This window comes from Papaver somniferum, unplaced genomic scaffold (assembly GCF_003573695.1).
Source record: "Papaver somniferum cultivar HN1 unplaced genomic scaffold, ASM357369v1 unplaced-scaffold_118, whole genome shotgun sequence".
Taxonomy (NCBI): Eukaryota; Viridiplantae; Streptophyta; class Magnoliopsida; order Ranunculales; family Papaveraceae; genus Papaver; species Papaver somniferum.
Genome location: NW_020620825.1, coordinates 9,415,328 through 9,431,776, shown reverse-complemented (window position 1 = coordinate 9,431,776; position 16,449 = coordinate 9,415,328).

Here is a 16,449-nt window from a genome sequence, read left to right as displayed (position 1 = left end):
CATACAACGTCGGATTGGCTCTATTCTTTCGTCGTTGGTTTTGTCTTTTCGTCCTCTTCGGGATGATAGCAAACACTCTTAGATATGAACGAGCTCCACTTGGTCTTTGGCCCTTCTCCATTTGCGGCTAACTTCTTTTATTGCACAATTGAGTGCCGATTCGCTTCTTTTGGATGATTCACCTAATAAAACACAAATAGAGAAAAACAAACATAAATACAATAATTTGCAAGAATATAAGCAATTACTAGCATGGATTCGACACTAAATATATGCAAAACATGCACTTAACAGTAGTCACAGGATGGGTGACCTCTCGGGAAGCTGTTGCTGGATAACCGCAGTAGTGCTGTTAAAAATCCCGCACTGCTGGATAACCGCAGTGGGTAAGTGGGAAAAATATCGGTGTTAGTTGGGATACAACTAGGGATGGATTGCTTGTGCTCGGACGGGAGAGTATGCTAGGCCGTTGAGCTAAATACTAGTTTCACATGAGGCAAGGAACGTCGGATGGGTGACCTCCTGGGATGTTGCTGCCGGATTACCGCAGCGATGCCCGTTGAAAACCCCACACTGCCGGATAACCGCAGTGGCTAAGTGGGTACAATATCGGTAGAGGACGGGTCATTACAAATGGTATCAGTGCCGACGACTTTTCTACGGAGGGTGGGAAGGTATGCTGGACGGGTTGGTCCAGGTGCTTCTCATGAGGGGTAGGGACGTCAGATATTTTGGCTTGTGTATATATTTCGGAGCCTATGACGGCTCCAATTTAAGGTGGTGGTATTATTCGGCAGTGGTTGGACGAATGGAATTTAAGTAATGGTTTGTCCTTTCCTAACACCGAGGCCTTTTCAGCACAATTGGCTCCAGAGTTGGCAGAAAACTTTGCAGTTAAGCGTGCTCGGGCGGGAGCAATCCATGGATGGGTGACCTTGTTGCTGGATGATCGCAACGACGCCCATTGAAATCCCCACACTACCGGATGACCGCAGTGTCTAAGTGGGGACAGTATCGGTGGAGGGACGGGTCATTACAAATGGTATAAGAACCGATGACGGTTCACCTGCCGATAAGCGTGCTCGGGCGGGAGCAATCCATAAATAGGTGACCTCCCGGGAAGTTGTTGCTGGATGATCAGCGAAGCCCGTTGAAATCCCCACACTGCCGGATGGCCGCAGTGGCTTAGTTGCGACAGTATCGATGGAGGGACGGGTAATTACAAATGGTATCAGAGCCGACGACGGTTCACCTGACGAGGGTGGGAAGGTACGCTGGGCGGGGTTTGGTCCAGGTGCTTCTCATGAGGGGCAGGGAACGTCGGAGATCTGGGCTTCGATATATTCCGGTGCCGAGGACGACTCCGACGGTTCACCTGCCGAGGGTGGGAAGGTCGCTGGGCGGGGTTTAGTCCAGGTGCTTCTCATGATGGGCAGGAAACGTCGGAGATCTGGTCTTCGATATATTCCTGAGCCGAGGACGGCTCTAATTTAAGGTGGTGGTATTGTAATACCCCGATATTCGGCAGTGGTTGGTCAAATGGAATATAATTAATGATTCGTCATTTCCTAACATCGAGGCCTAATGGGTTCACTTGAATGAGTTGTGGAAAAAAATTCTCAATTAAGCGTGCTCAGCCGGGAGTAGTCACAAGATGGGTGACCTCTCAGGAAGCTGATTCTGGATAACCGCAGTAGTGCCGTTAAAAATCCCACACTGCTGGATAACCGCAGTGGGTAAGTGGGAACAATATCGGTGTTAGTTGGGAAGTGGGTAAGTGGGAAAAATATCGGCGTTAGTTGGGCAGTGGATAAGTGGGAACAATATCGGTGTTAGTTGGGATACAACTAGTTGGATAACCGCAGTAGTGCCGTTAAAAATCCCACACTGCTGGATAACCGCAGTGGGTAAGTGGGAACAATATCGGTGTTAGTTGGGATACAACTATGGACGGATCGCTTGTGTTCGGATGGGAGAGTATGCTAGGCCGTTGAGCTAGATACTGGTTTCACATGAGGCAAGGAACGTTTACATTATACCAAGGTATTTTCAGCACAATTGGCTATAGAGTTGCAGAAAACTCAGCAGTTAAGCGTGCTCGGGCGGGAGCAATCTAGGGATGGTGACCTCCTGGGAAGTTGCTTCCGGATTACCGCAGCGATGCCCGTTGAAAACCCACACTGCCGGATAACCGCAGTGGCTAAGTGGGGACAGTATCGGTGGAGGGACGAGTCATTACAAACCCGGTTCATGAACCGTGGTCAACTGAGTTTGGTAGTCTTGGAGGGTTGGCGAATCTGGTTCACGAACCATTGTACCCTGACTCGTGAACAAGCCTAACGGTTCACGAACTGTTGTACCAGCTGTCCCAGTAGATTTTAGCAGATGCTCAAATACCTATTTTTTTAAACTATGTTTAGTATTGCTAGGACTCTCTCAAACACTTCTAAGACTCCATTGATTACTGAAACACTTATGTGTGTGCATCATGATTAAATTCCTAGGTATTTCAATGAACATCAAATTGCATTTAGTTATTTTGCATACTTGCTGAACCAAATAATCATTATACACGGTTCCATAACCGGTTCTTAGTGTATTTTTTTTTGTATTTTCAAGACCTATAAGTCTTTGTTTGATTCCCAAGTTATCTTAGCTTGAATTATAAGCAACGCATGGTCTTTGATAACTATAAATAGAGATGCTCTTTCAACTGAGAAAATCAAACCCTGACACTTTGTGTCCTAGTTGATTCTAGAGTTATCTTCTATATACCTAGGTTTTCTCTGAGAAACACAATTAGGTTCACGACTAAACGACTTCGTTTCGGGGATTCATCAATCCAAGTCCAACTATCTTTACCTTGATATTTCTTGTATCCGGATCTTGATTTTCTATTATCGAGGTTATTATAATCTCTTTCAGGCAAGATACATAGTAATCGCAAAGTTTTATTCGTCCCAGACTTTGTGATTCCTCAAGATAGATATATGAAAACTGATCTTAATTGATATTTTGAAGATTGTTCTTGAGAGGTGGTTAAGAATCTAGGTTTCTCTTCTGGAGTCGTAAGTTCCGGATTTGTGAAGTTTGTTAGCGTTGTTTATTGTAAACAAATTTCCTTACCTTGATCTTTGATTTAAACGGAAATCAAACAGGCTTATCTGTTTGAGGCAGATTGGTATGAAAAGTCTTCACTTCGGCTAAAGAAACTCTTAGGCTGTAAAGGACGTAAACTAAGGGAATCAATTACGTAGAGCCTTATGAGGTTCAAGAGACGTAAGGAGCGCGACTACAACTGAATCGCTTGGAGGGTGGATTCAATCTCAACTACATTCCAGTCTGAAGTCTGATGATAGGCTAGTGTCTGTAGCAGCTTGATACAGTTTGGTATTCGAATCTGGATGAGGTCCCAGGGTTATTATGCAGTTGTGGTTTCTTCGTTAACAAAAATCTTGGTTTACACCAGTTTCAAATTTGTTTTTTATTTCTTCAAAATAAAAAAATTGTGGTTGAGACCAAACATTCAGAAATAATCTTAGAGTTGTGTTGATGGTGGTTTTTAGTTCAGCACTAAAATTGTACAACCCTGCATTTAATATGCTGTCAATCTGCAAAGAGACAGAGCCATGTAAAAGTGATGAGTACACAACCTCTTTATTTGCGCACTAATTGAGAAATTCAATATGTTTACATGAAATTTATCCAGAATGGTGTATGTAGCAACAATACCAGATATTCTGTAAATTTCGATACACTGCTTGTATTGTTCATTAATATAAGGCTCAATGAATAATTTATGTGCTATGTCCCCCGGCTGAACCTTTAATATTGATATGACATGACAATTAGTGTTCACTCGCATCTGAGTAGCATGAATTTCCCGAAATATCAAGGTTAAGGTCTGCATAAAAGTACTCAGTCAGAAAGCATGTTGGTCTCTGGCAATAAACCTAGGAAAACTAGGCAATTGATCCGCCATGGATTAGTAGGTACAAAGTCCTATCCAAAATCAGAAAACAATGAATAAAAGAGGAGCCCCGGAAAATAGGAGCAGCAACAAAGGGAGGTGTGGCCGTGCAATAGTTAGTCGACGCCACCTGCAGATGGCCACGCCCCCATGCTGCTTGTCGGCCTTCCTCTTTTCTATCGACCAATCAGGTCGCTCTAAATCCACCACATGCACATGAGGTGTGACCGGGCCCAATACCTTGCCGATCCTCTTTCCATCGACCAATGAAGTAGCTTTAAATCTGCCACGCGCACCAGAGATGTAGCCACGCTCTATATTTGGTCGGCCCCATTTCCTATTGACCAATCAGGTCTAAACCCACTATAATATTAAAAGATGCAAACTACACCGAATGGCCACAATGCCAATTAGATTGCCATTCCGCGCCAACATGCTAATGGCATGCCAAACTTCCATTCCGCGCCAACATGCCAATGTCATGCCAAACGTGCCACACCACACAAATTGCTAATCGGCATGCCAAACGTTCCACGCCACACCAATTGCTAATCGACATGCCAAACGTGCCATGCCACGCCAATGTGCTAATCGGCATGCCAATATGCCACTCCGCCGCAGTAACATGCCAACGTGCCACAAACAGCGCAACTACGTGCTAACCCACTTTCATTCGTGGTCAACGCCATAACAGACTCGAACCAGGGCATTCTTATCAGAAAACACGTTTTTGCTTTAGTGGCATTACTTGAAACCCTAAATCTTGGTCGTGTCCCAAAATTGCGCCACTTTGGCCCCACGACGCGCCACGAGCCATGATGTTCCCAGAAAACCCTAGAAATGGCGCCATGTCGTGGCCATCCTTGCGCCTGTGGCCATTTCTACACTATGGCCCTGCCATAATTCCTTTGATGTGGCTATGGCATTATTTGCACAAAAAATGTCACCGTGTCGTGGCCACATGCCACACACGCAATTTAGATAAAGTTGATACGCCAACCATGACAAATAATGCTACCCAGGGCGTTAGGTTTGATACGGAAACTAGATCCAACGTTGCCGAGCCACATTTGGGTCCAACACCAATATGCCAAAGATATAACGACCGCGGCTATGCCAGGCGCTATTCGCACCATTATGCCACTGGCATGTGCCAAACGCGCCACTACCCCATTACCAGGTGCCAACGAGATGTGTCCATGATCAGCGGCCACCTTTTCTCATAAACTGCAATCACGACCGTCCAACTTCGACAGGGAGTTAACCGGCCCATAATAAGTCTCAGGTTCACACGCCATTTTCCTGCAGCAAGTTCCATGGCTTTACTTGCCACAACATGATCATTCGCCACCTAGGTGGCGCACGATTGATCATAATAATTAAGTCTTGCACACAAGACCCACTCAACAATCTGCTGCACATTTTCCACTAAAATACTCGATACATCAAACATGTCACAAACTGGGGGATGCTCATCAGGGTATTGGTCTGGTGGTTTACAGCGTGCGGCGTGCAACACACCCATTATAAGAAAGTGTCAGGAAAGCGAGCAGTTAGTGGCGGCAAGCAGTAGTGGGTGTAAACTAACTCGTTTCCTTCATAGTGGGGACGTGGTTTCTAGCATTTACACATTTCCCCACTTCTCCATCACTCAACTACTACCACTTCCTACGAGACCAAGATGTGTTCAAACTATGACTTGTATAAATAGGTTTCTACCTATCTCAACCAAGGGCAACAAAGTTTTGATTAACAACACCACAATTATCCAGAAAAAAACACGAAAGAACTGATCGCTTACATTCCGCAATCCAGTTCCATATTCTGATACAAGTCGTAAAATATCCACATCTTCAGAATTAACCATTCTGGTCTCGAAACCTTCTTCGCTTCCCTCCCTAAGACCAACCCTTCTCCTTCACTTTGTGACTGAAGCAAGATTGGAACGACCATTTATTGGTTTAGGCCAGGATTGTACCGATTGATCTCTCGAATCTAAAGTACTCCCGTGCAGTGTATTTGTTTAGGTCTAAATTCGTTTCTCATCAACACACCCAAATTTACAAAAACCAGTAGAAACAGTTTTTACCCAAAAACAACTGGCGACCACATTGGGAGATTAATCTTTCAGTCGCAAAAAAAATCAGTTCTAAAACATTTCCATTCTAGTTGGTCTTAGGCCTAATTCAATCACTCACTGAAATTCATTTAAATCACCAATTCCAACTTTTCCATACGTATCCTGGTCATCCAAACCATTCCAAAGCAACGAATCTCCGGGAATCAACTACCATGGAAGGTATGACGAAAATGCTAGAGGATATTGTTGCAAACCAAGTTGATATTATCAAGCGGCAGAATGAGACACTTCGTATCCTGAAGAGTATGATAAGCCGATTGTGGAAAGAGTCCGCGAACACTTGCCCGAAGGATCCTACTGATTTCAAAGATGATGCGAAAAGTATTGAATCTTTGGCTAAAATATGTGCGTCTACCAATGAGGATGCCGACATAACACGTAGCCGTGTCATGCAAGAGCATAAGAGAAGCAACAAATTGAATCCTGTCGATGACAAAGAACCAAGACAGTTTCATAAAACTAGGGGAGGAAACTTGCCAGGTGCACCACAATATCTACAAGACAAAAATAAAGAGCCGACCTATGAATCTTTGTTGGAAAACCTTTATCTACGAACTCTTGCGGAAGTTCAAATAGTTTTCCAACATTCCGCAGCCACAACTGCTTTACTGAAAAGAGAGGAACTTGAAGAAGGGGAAATCCTCCTAGATTCCTATGGAGACGAGCGTTGCGCCAACAAACAATATCCAGCCCAGCCACTTCGCATCGTCGCCGCTGATGCAGTTCCCTTAAGAGAAATTACCCTTCAGCAACATGCAGAAGCAAACGACTCGCTTACGAATCAATGGCCGCTCAAGCATCGATTCCAGCATCGAAAAGAGCTTCATATCAAAGCCTACAAGAATCTCCACCACAGCATCCCCTAATAATAGAGAATCTAGACTCAAAATATCCACACTTCTTGTTGCCTATAAGAAGAGTTCTGGAATTACTGGAAGTTTGGGTGCGAGAAGGATCAGTCCAACTACCCCTAGTATGGTGCCCACCAACTGATCAAGAGATGTTAGATTCAAGATATTGCCACATCATCCTACCAGTGAGTGCAATGGTCTGAAGCGCATTGTCCCAGAAAAGATTGGTTCAGGGGAATTGCGCCTGAGAACTGAAGATTCTCCGCGTTACCGCGGATCGACATAAAGATATTAAAAAGACAATAAAGAACGACTGGGGACTTCTCGCGACCAGAATTGCGGAAAATTCAGTTTCGTTGGGAGGCCCCTAAGCGAGTAAGTTTTGTCAAGCAATGATTACACAACCCCTCATTTTAAATTCGTTGAAAATCTGACACAAGCATCAGATCCATATTGAAAACAGAATCTAAATAACCCAATTGTTCTACGATTTCATATCGCTCCCATATTTCCCCCTTTTCATGCAATACTTACAGTTTCTCCGAAACGATTGCGTTACTTACATTCATAATTCAGATCCCAACATATTAGTTGATCCAAGTACCATTACTTTCAAAAAACAAAATTACTTATGAAGTCATTCCAAAAAATAAATCAATCCAAAGGATCCTTATAAAGCAATCATCTATCAATCCAAAAACCAGAAAATCAAACCATAAAAGAGGCGTCTATTGCCTTTCAAAAAGAAAAAACCTAAGAGGAGGAAGTTCAGGAAAATAAAAGCATTCAAGGGAAATCGTCCAACAACGGCTCATTCTTCTTGGAAAAAGCGTCCTTCATGTTTTGAAGAGCAGCCTGCTTCAACTTCAGTTCCTGGGATAACCTCTCGATTTCCGCCCCATGCTGGTTAATAAAATCCGCGGAAGGGACTCCAGCCATTTCAGTTTGCATCTTTTGGATTTTGGAAAATCCTTCACAGAACCAGGAGGCGTTAAACTCAAAGTTCACACACATGTCCCGATGGAATTCCCAGCTTGAGACCACTTCTCCAGAGATGGTGTGGCCGGAAATGCTATACATATCATGAATTTAAGAGAGGGCTTCTTCCACGCGTCTAACCATGGAGAAATGACTATCAATTTTCTTAGTTGTTGCGATGTGCCCATACTTTTGCCATATTTTGGTATATAGCTCCGCGTACTTAGCTTGCACACTGAATCCTCCAATCAACACATGACCCTCAAAAAGGAGCCTCAAATGGAGGGTCGAAAACGACACCTGCAGCTGGATGTGAACCTAACGAAGATCATTTGGAAACGATTGCGCCCGCGGCCACGGAAACGGTTTCCACCACTGGAGGCACAACAGCATCCTCACGATGATCAATCTCCATCTCAGGATTATTAATGGGCGCGGTTTCCATCACAGCTACATCTTCATTGCCATGAATCTCCATCTCAGAGTTATCTTCAGAAGCGTCATCTTCATGTAATATCATTCCATTTAAATAAATAGTCCAAGAGGAAAACGTGTGGAAAACTCAGGGACTCATCTGCGGGCCCACTGGGATTGGACGAAGACTCGATGCTACACTCCGAAGTGCTTTTCCTGTCACCGTCGGATCCCTAGCTTTCTTCTTCTTCATTTTCCTCTTCACTGTCAAAAGGCTCAGTATCGCCAGATTTTTCTTCAGAAGGTGCCATTTTCTGGCCACGTGCAAGTCCGGCGATGACGTTCGTGGTGTCAAGACCCTGAGTTTAAAATGGGAAGAGATGTTCAGTGGCGACAATTCAGAATATTTGCGCAATTTGGCCAAATCAGGAAGAAAATCATACATACTTGCATGTTAGAAGAACTGAAGGTCACAAGGGCCGTCGAAACCGATCGGATGCCTCCTGCGCGACTTTTTGACCTTCGCTCCTTTTCCTGGGGACTGTTTTCATTTGGGATAGAAGATTTACGCTTACCCGAAGAAGGCGACCTCAACAATCCGTGTTTTGCAAAAATCTTAGAAGAGGGATTGCCGCGTGGATCTGTCACAACATTCTTCACGAATCGATGAATAGCGAGGAACTCTTCCTGCCAGAAAACATTATATTTAGGGGTTTTCACCGGTTTTCTTTCTGGGAGCAGAAAGCAGAGGCTTTTATGAGGTGCAAAGACACGACTGTCGAAAATGGCTGTCAACAATTCTTTTGGAGGCGTCAATGGACGGCGGAATGGAATTCCCTGATCAAAACCCATATGATGAGCAGCCCTGTCAATGTTATAAGGAACCACTTCAAAAGATTCCTTGAAAAAGGACGGTACATATCCAGGTATGCAGCTTCGCATGAACACAGTTTCTCCAATGCTCATGTTCACTTCATCAGAATGCAATGTCATGTCCAGGGAGGAAGCAAAACCGTTTGGCTGAAATATGGACGCGTGGACCGGAGTCCAGGGACGGAAGTTGATTGCATACGCGTTGTCAAAGAAATCGATGAGCTTTGAGCCAGGTGTTGGACGCCTCTTCAATCAACGAAGTATCCTAGAGCCGCCATATGTACCAGGAAATGAAGTTACCGGATTAGGAGCATAATATTTTAAATGCTCCCACAACTATGCTTGGAGGAAGGCGACATGGACATACGAGTCTACCTTCATATACCCATTAGAAACATATATTTCCGCTGCTAAGCAATCCAGTACAAGGAGCCTAGGAACAAACTGCCTATGGGAAGAACAACGCCTTTCGCCAATTTGATAATAAATTTGATGATCTTCTGTCATATTCCTTTCTTACCAGAGCCATCATCAAAAATATCTCTGGATAACCACAAGGCTAAAAATGCAGCAACACTGAGCGTGTTATCCAACACCTAATCCGGATCTGGCTCCTTAGGAACCATTTAGATACCCACCAAGTATAAAAGAACTTCTCCTCATAGTTCTTCCTAACATATCATGTCGACTTCGTGACTAGAGTGGCGTGCATTTCTTCTTCTTCCTCGAACATGATAACTTCAAGATCCCCCATCACCGGAAGATTCAACAGAATGACTATACTTTCCAAAGTAATAATCATTTCACCCCACATGGATATAGCCGTATGAGTCTCCATGCACCATCTAGAGATGAAAGAAATCAAACCCGCAACATCTTTCCTGATCTGAAGTGTCGCAGATGCCATGACTGCATTCATGATTTGTGCCTCAATCAGATTGGCCTCTCACATGATCGCGGCTTATCATGAATTTCATCCATTTATCATAAGAGCGCAACGGTCTATGAAAGATTTTGAAGTCGATGGAAGAAGTTGGGTACTCTTTCTTCTGGAGACAAAACCTTATTACATTCCATGGATAGACCGACTGGACTTCTCCTTTATTCTCTGAATCAGTCAGAAGAGTTATCACATGTTTGAGGTGGGTCCTCATGGCTTTAAAAAACCTCGTGAAGAATTCATCATCCATATTTTATTTTTCTTTGGAGTTGTTAGCATTTCTCGACACGGCGGAAGAACCATCTCTGGGTGACATCTTAACAAGAATTCCTTATGCTACTTTTCACTTTTGGAGTAACTACAATGGAACAAAACGGGAAAAGAGTTACTACTGTGAAGAAAAACCATACATGAAGATTTTTTCAAAAAATTGAGTACAATTACTAACGATCAAGATCCAATAAAAAATTCTCCATGGGAATATTTTCTTTGGCCACAGGCCATGGCACCTACGGCCAAAAGGAATGGGGACTGATGCCCACTCAAACAAAATGCATGTCTTGCCTCCCATGAATTCTTTGCTTGTTTTGATAGTGACACTAATAATAATTGGTTTCTTGCTATTAATGTTGTGACTAACAATGCTATAATACTACTAGCAAAGAGGAATCATTTATATTGGAATAAATTTGCAAGTTCATGGAAGTCACGCCTACGGCTAGGTTTCACACCAACACAGAAGAGCAAAAAAAGGGGAAGAGACGTTGGAATACATACCTGAAATATGCTCGCCTTCTTGTAATACTGCTCTTCCTTTCACTGATCATCTCACGATTGATGCACCCTTGATGCTAACACAAAGACGCAGAAGCAAAGCCAACGAAACAAAAATAAAAAAGATGGGCAACGCCTTTTATATGCACATCGTTTTAAGAATTCGAGTGGGAAAAGGTATCCATCTTGGATTCGCGCACGGATAAGAGCAGTTGGGTCGCCGAGCCAAACCCTAGGGTCAAGGTCGCAGTGCCAGTATAGAGACTATCAGTCGAAGGGGTACGATTGGCCCGCGGGGCCAACACTCTATGGCACCAGTACTTCGTGGCCAAACCAGAAGCACGCCAGCATAAAGATTGCAGACTGCTCGTGCCTCTTGCCAAAGGTCAATCAAACTTTTCTTGGTAACCTCTGCATGTCTTTCCCTTTTGATTTTTATCCTCGTATGTCACCATCTAGTGCTTACTCCACAACAATGCCACTGTTACGTGCTAAGCAGGGGACTTAATGTTGATGTTGGTTTTTAATTCAGGGATAAAATTGTACAACCCTGCATTTAATATGCTGTCGTTCTGCAAAGATACAAAGCCATGTAAAAGTGATGAGTACACAACCTCTTCATCTGTGCATTAATTTAGCAATTCAATATGTTTACATGAAATTTATCCACAATGGTGCATGTAGCAACAATCCCAGATATTCTATAAATTTCGATACCCTGCTTGTATTATTCATTAATATAAGGCTCACTAAATACTTTTTGTGCTATGTTCCCCGACTGAACCTTTAATATTGATATGACATGACAATTAGTGTTCACTCGCAGCTGAGTAGCATGAATTTCCTGAAATTTCAAGGTTAAGGTCTGCATAAAAGTACTCAGAAAGAAAGCATGCTGCTCTCTAGCAATAAATCTAAAACTCTGTGTCAGCACACAAAGTTCAAATCAATTTTGTGATAATTCACAAGATTCAAACACCAATCTAATTAGTTTGCAAGAATTAGGTTTTTTGCGCCCTGCGCAGTATATCAGACCCTGCTGGTCGAAACTAAACCTAGGAAAATTAGGCAGTTGATCCGCCATGGATTAATAGGTGCAAAGTCCTATCCAAAATCAGAAAACAAAGAATAAAAGAGGAGCCGCGGAAAATATGAGCAGCAACAAAGGGAGGAGTGTTCGTGCCATAGGCCAGATGGCGCCACCTGCAGATGGCCACGCCCCCATGCTGCTTGACGACCCTACTCTTTTCTATCGACCAATCAAGTTGCTCTAAATCTGCCACATGCACATGAGGTGTGGTCGGGCCCAATACCTTGCCGGCCCTCTTTCCATCAACCAACCAGGTCGCTTTAAATCCGCCACGCGCACCAGAGATATGGCCACGCCCTATGTTTGGCCGGCCCCATTTCCTATTGACCAATCAGGTCGCTCTAAACCCGCCACAGTATTAAAAGAGGAAAATTACACCGAATGGCCACAATGCCAATTAGCTTTCCATTCCGCGCCAACATGTTAATGGCATGCCAAACTGCCATTCCGCGCCAACCAGGGCATTATTATCAGAAAACACGTTTTTGCTTTAGTGGCATTAGTCGAAACTCTAATTCTTGGTCGTGGACCAAAATTACGCCACTTTGGCCCCACGATGCGCCACGAGCCATGATGTGCCTAGGAAACCCTAGAAATGGCGCCATGCCGTGGCCACCCATGGCTATCCTTGCGCCTGTGGTCATTCCCACACTATGGCTCTGCCATAATTCTTTTGATGCGGCTATGGCATTATTTGCACAAAAAATGTCATCGTGTCGCGGCCACATGCCACACACGCTAATTAGGGTTTTGGTACGCTAAACCCTAATTTAGATAAAGTTGCTACGCCAACCATGCCAAATAATGTTGTCTAGGGCATTAGGTTTGATACGGAAACTAGAGCCAATGTTGCCGAGCCATATTTGGGTCCAACACCAATATGCCAAAGATATAACGACCGCGGCTACGCCAGGCGCTATTTGCACCACTATGCCACTGGCATGTGCCAAACGCGCCACTACGACATCACCAGGTGCCAACGAGATGTGTCCATGATCAACGGACACCTTTTCTCATAAACTGCAATCACGGTCGTCCAACTTCGCCGCGGAGTTAACCGGCCCATAATAAGTCTCAGGTTCACACGCCATTTTCCTGCGACAAGTTCCATGGCTTGACTTGCCACAGATCATCCGCCACCTAGTTGGCGCACGATTGATCAGAATAATTAAGTCTTTCACACAAGTCCCACTCAGCAATCTGCTGCACATTTTCCACTAAAATACTCGAGACATCAAACATGTCACAAACTGGGGGATGCTCATCAGGGTATTGGTCTGGTGGTTTACAGCGTGCGGCGAACAACACGCCCATTATAAGAAAGTGTCAGGATATTGGGCAGTTAGTGGCGGCAAGCAGTAGTGGGTGTAAACTAACTCGTTTCCTTCATAGTGGGGACGTGGTTTCTAGCATTTGTACATTGCCCCACTTCTCCATCACTGAACTACTCCCACTTCCTACGAGACCAGGGTGCGTTCAAACTATGACTTGTATAAAGGTTTCTACCTATTTCAACCAAGGACAACAGAGTTTTGGTTAACAACAACACAAGTATCCAGAAAAACACAAAAGAACTGATAGATTACATTCCGCAAGCCAGTTCCATATTCTGATACAAGTCATAAAATATCCACATCTTCAGAATTAACCATTCTGGTCTCAACACCTTCTTCGCTTCCCTCCCTAAGACCAACCCTTCTCCTTCACTTTGTGACCAAAGCAAGACTGAAACAGTCATTTCTTGGTTTAGGCCAGGATTGTACAGATTGATCTCTCGAATCTAAAGTACTCCCGTGCAGTGCATTTGTTTAGGTCTAAATTCTTTTCTCATCAACACACCCAAATTTACCAAAACGAGCAGAAACAGTTTTTACCCCAAACCAAGTTCTATTATAAATTTCAGTTGAGATGTCGAATATCTCTTCAAAGTATCATTATTTGATGAGCATAGAGTTAATGCATGAATGATCATCAAGATTAGTTCCTTGCACCATGAAATCTTCTCCTTTCCTTCTAATGTGTTGGAATTAAAGAAGGGCAACAATGATTAGGATTATATTCCTACCAAGTAATCATATCTTTAGGATTTTGTTCTTTGGATTCTTATACATTTCTAATTCCAAGTACAACATGTTTTACCATTAATGTCTAACTCGAGTTATAACGTACAACTTAATTAATGAACTTTGAAATCTCTGGATTGTTTACGTAGTCATTTGACTACCTTATTTATCATACTTTTCCATTCTGAATTTGGCACCGCTTATTCAATTATTTTGCACTCCCACTGTAAGCCTAGTGATTCAATAAAGTAACCCCAGATTTTCCAAATCATAGAACAACGCAATAGCATATGTTTTACATCTTCCACTTTGACATCACCATCAAACATAATACGTATTCTTCCATGTTAAAAAATCAAAAAAAAAAAACACCTGAGTTTGGAAACTAGAAAAAGTAATAACTCGATTTGTTATAGGGATGGAGGAAAAGTTAAAACTAAAAAGAATAATGTGAAACAAAAAGAAGAAAAAAATCTAATATATTGTCCCGAGGTGTAAACTATTTCGGGTTTCATATCCAATGACTAAAGCGTGCATCCTTACATTCCCTGTCATCAGGGGTGATCTCATCACAACACTATTTATGTTCATTTTGAGTTTGCCACAATGTAAATTAATTATACATAATACCCAAAAAAACTGAGAAAAATAATATAATAAATTTGCATAAGCAATCGTAATACGAAAGTGGAAGCCGCTTTATTCTCACATTTGATTTACTAACGAATTATGAATTATCATGATTTCTTAAAATAGTGTTGATTGATATACAAACTTGGTATACAATTTAATATGAGATGGAAGTCCATTTCAGACTCATATTTAAATTAGTTCACGGTTGATTGAAATAAATTAACTAATATACCTTGAGTGTAATATTTAACAAGCCTCTTTTTGATCTCCAAATGAAAAACTATCTATCCTCTCCTTTCGCATAACTGTTTTTTCTAAAAAATTCTCTGCAAAAAAATATTCCTAAATTTTTGATTCTTCAAAATTGTACTCCAAATTTGTTGGATATTATCTGAATTATTCAGATTTTCCAATCAGATCTGGATACGAAGTAAATGTTTCTATTAATAGTTGTATTAAATATAACATCGTTATTCTATACGAATTTTAGGTTTATCCCGTTTCAATTTCATTATTGCTCTCATGGTGCTCTCAATTACATCAGAGATTTCTCATAGCCTTATAGGTGTTTCAAGCGATTGTTACAATTGTTTCTAGTACATTAAGGACGATTTCTTCCGACATGACGTGATTTTACATTCTCATGAAGATCCATGGCTACCAGATTTGATTGTGATGATGGTTTTTTTTGCTTGTTACTCCCTTATTGGACAATTCCATCTTAATGAAGAAGGAAATGATGAAGAAAACAAATTCTTTAAATCCAAATGACAAAATTTTAATTCAAATGCCATCCCTCAAGTATCATCAATTTTTGTTTTGAAATTCATGTATTTAGTACGTTTGTATTACAATTTACTTACTATTGTGATATAAAAAGTCTGTATTTTATTATGTTTTTCAATGATGTATCTTAACATGATGTATATGGTAGGACTAGAAACCTACAATATTAACCGCAAGCGCACGGTGCCTGTAACATAAATAGAGGAAAATAGGGGTCGATCCTACGGGGAGTTGGATTGGTGAAACTAAACTTCTAAGATCCTACTAATACTGATTTAGAGACGGTGTTTGTCGATACGACGAGAAGATTGATTTTTGTCCTAAGGAAACAAGATTCAAAACAATATAAAGATTAACTAGGGATTCGATTCCACCACCAAGATGCATAGAAATTCCCTAGTTTGATACTAGTTCTCTTTTTAATCAAGGAGCTATAGAGATGCTAGCCTCAAACTACCTTGAAGATGTGATATAATCACTAACAAATATGATATCTTAATCTCAGCAAAATATGTCAATTCCTAGAATTACCTATCTATTTAAGGCATAGGTAATCACAAAGTGAACTAAATCAGTTTACATAAAGCTTGAACACATAACAAAGGATTATTCTAACTACCATGGATGCTTCACATACAAGGTGAAAGTAAATTCTTACGAATTCAGAGATTAAATCATGCTTTTCAATAAAATCCCATGGAGAAGAAGTAATCAAACAAGAGAATTCTAATTATCAAGGGGTTTCATCTCTGCCCTATCAGATATTTTTTAAACATAACAAAAGTAAAATCAAAACCTAAACTACTACTACAGCTTGCACCGGCTAACCCGGGCTTGCCTTCTTCATCACAATCATCTCCCTATTTATATCAATTTTACACAAAATCTCACCAATCAATAAGCACTACCAAATTACAGTAAAAATCAATATTAAAAT